Source organism: Arvicola amphibius, chromosome 4 (assembly GCF_903992535.2).
Source record: "Arvicola amphibius chromosome 4, mArvAmp1.2, whole genome shotgun sequence".
Taxonomy (NCBI): domain Eukaryota; kingdom Metazoa; phylum Chordata; class Mammalia; order Rodentia; family Cricetidae; genus Arvicola; species Arvicola amphibius.
The window spans coordinates 109,344,664-109,347,257 of NC_052050.1; the positions used below are offsets into that span (position 1 = coordinate 109,344,664).

Below are 2,594 nucleotides of genomic sequence, written 5' to 3' on the forward strand. Positions count from 1 at the left end.
TGTTGAGAAAACTAAGACTTAAAAATGTCAATGTCTTAGTCCATTATCTGTTGCAATGGTGAGATTGGGAATTTAGGAATGAAAATGGATTTATCTCGACTCTTAGCTATAGGTGTCGGGAAGTTCATGATTGAGTTCCAGCGCCTTCTCCTCTTCTGTTGTGAGCTTTGCCCTGCACCAACTCATGACAGAACATCAGAAGGTGGGTAGTACATGTGGGAGAGGAGGTGTGTATGAAGATGAGGGGGGGCACCAAACTCTCTTTACGGCAAATCACTCCTGTGATCGCCTAGCCAGGCTCATGGTCAAGGAGGAACCACCATGACCCAAATACCCTCCTGCCACCCAGTGCTGATTCATTATGGCACCATGCATCAGTGTGAGTGAGCCATCCTTAGGTTGCAGAAGCACTGATAATGCTAATAGCTAATCATGGGAAGGACTTTGGTTTCTTGTTCTTATGCAGAGGACTTCAGCTCTCTAAATACAGAGTCCCCATCTCTCTACCCCTACTGCCTGTCTCTTGCCCTGGAGTGAATTTTATACCTTTAACCATGCTTCATATGCACTTCTAATGGTGGTAAAATGTCCATAACAAAAGTGATATGGTATCCACTCTTTTTCTTTGAGACTTTATCAGGCACAGAGAGTGACTGGAGCAGAGTCACAAAATAGCTGTTAGGTTTCCTTCAAAATGAAGAATATCTGGTGATTTTTTTCCACTTTTGCCTTTTAAGGCTGCATGCCAATGTGCCAATGACCCCAACCAACCAGCTGACCCCACCATTCAAGAATGGGTCTCTTAAACATGACTGACAAAAAGAAAAAAAGTCAATGAAATGATTCATAATGATATTCTCCTATTGTCATAGATTGCTGCATAGCCCAACGTCCATCAGAGAGGCTTCACTGAGCAACTGATGGAAACAGATACAGAGACCCACAGTCAAACATTAGGCCAAGCTAGGAGAATCCTATGGAGGAGGAAGAAGAGGAGGATGAAGGATTGTGGGAGCCACGAGAAAATCCAGAGTAACTAACCTGGGGTCACGGGGGCTCATAGAGACTGAACTTACAGCCAGGAAGCCTGCCTAAGACTGAGCTCAGCATAGAAGTTACCGTGCTGTACCTTGGTCTTGTGGGACTCCCAACAGTGAAAACAGGAGCTATTTCTGATTCTGTTGCCTGCTTCTGGGACCCTTTCTTCTTACCAGATTGCATCATGAAGCCTCAATAGAAGAGGAAGAGCCTAGTCTCACTTCAACTTGATATACATTGGCTGGCTGATATCCATGGGAGGACCATCTGTATCTGAAGAGGAGGAGTGGATGGGGAGGCCATCAAAGGTAAACACATTGGCAATCTTAATGATATCTCCAGGTTGGCTCCCCTGGTCTGGTTCATCCTGGCCCATCTCACCAGCCACCAGACAGATCACATTGAAAGTGCCTATGAACTTTACATTGAGAACCCCCTAGAAGTCATTCAAGGTGTGAACCAGCTCTTATTTCAGCTGTGCACCTTAATGGCTGCTGAAATACCTGCACAGTAGACAGCCACATCTACAAGACCAGACTTCCTTTGCTGAAGTCAAAGCTGCTTGTACATCCTTCTCAGAGGTCACATTGGCTGGGGCAAACAGACCTCTCTCCTAACTTCGTGGCTTGGGCCTCACTCCCGAGTTAGGTAGATCCAAGTACAACTGTGGCCACTTGTCTCAGCAGTTTTCAGCTGTAGCCAGCCACTGCCCAAAGCGCCCTCAGTTGTTACTGTGACAAGGTCCTTCACACTCTGACACTCTGCAGCCATCTTGCATCTGTTTGATCCATTTTTGTTATAGAGTTCGTTGGCACTGAATGCATTCACGTTGTTATGCAGTTCATTAGCAAGGTCATCTCTGCATATTTTTCATCTCTAAATACTGAAGCTTCAACCTCATTGATCAACTACTCCAATTCCTGATGATTCAGGGAGATCCAGAGTCAGGGAGAGATCCTGACTCAAAAAACAATGTAAAGCACGACAGAAGAAGATACTAGATATTAACCTCCGGCTACACACACACACATGCACACACACACATAAATACACACGCATACGTACAAGACACACATATACATATATAAACACACATGTGCATACATGTACACATATACATATACACATGCATATACAAACACACTGACACACATAAATTCACATACACACACACATATATATATACATACATAAATAACACAAATATACATATACCATACACATGTACACATATACACATATATACATAAATACATATATACAGACATATACATAAACACACATGCATGCATACATGCACATATACATTCATGCATACACACATACATATACACATGTACAGAAATGCACAATATACATAATACATATATACATACATATACATATGTATACACATACAAACACACACAGTTTCAGAGGAGTAAAGTTCAATATAAGTTGGATTTGGTATACATGAACTACAGAATGAGAACACTGAAATACAAAGGCTGGAAGTTACTTTGTTTGGGGACTCTTAAGACTATTCTGGCTGGTCTGGAACTCACTGTACAGACCAG

At 42.6% G+C, this 2,594-nt stretch overlaps 1 pseudogene; it reads right to left on the reverse strand.

Annotated features, from left to right (window-relative positions):
- Positions 1-1,255: 1,255 nt before the first annotated feature.
- On the reverse strand, positions 1,256-1,809 carry LOC121677163 (annotated as a pseudogene).
- Between the last annotated feature and the right edge of the window lie 785 nt (positions 1,810-2,594).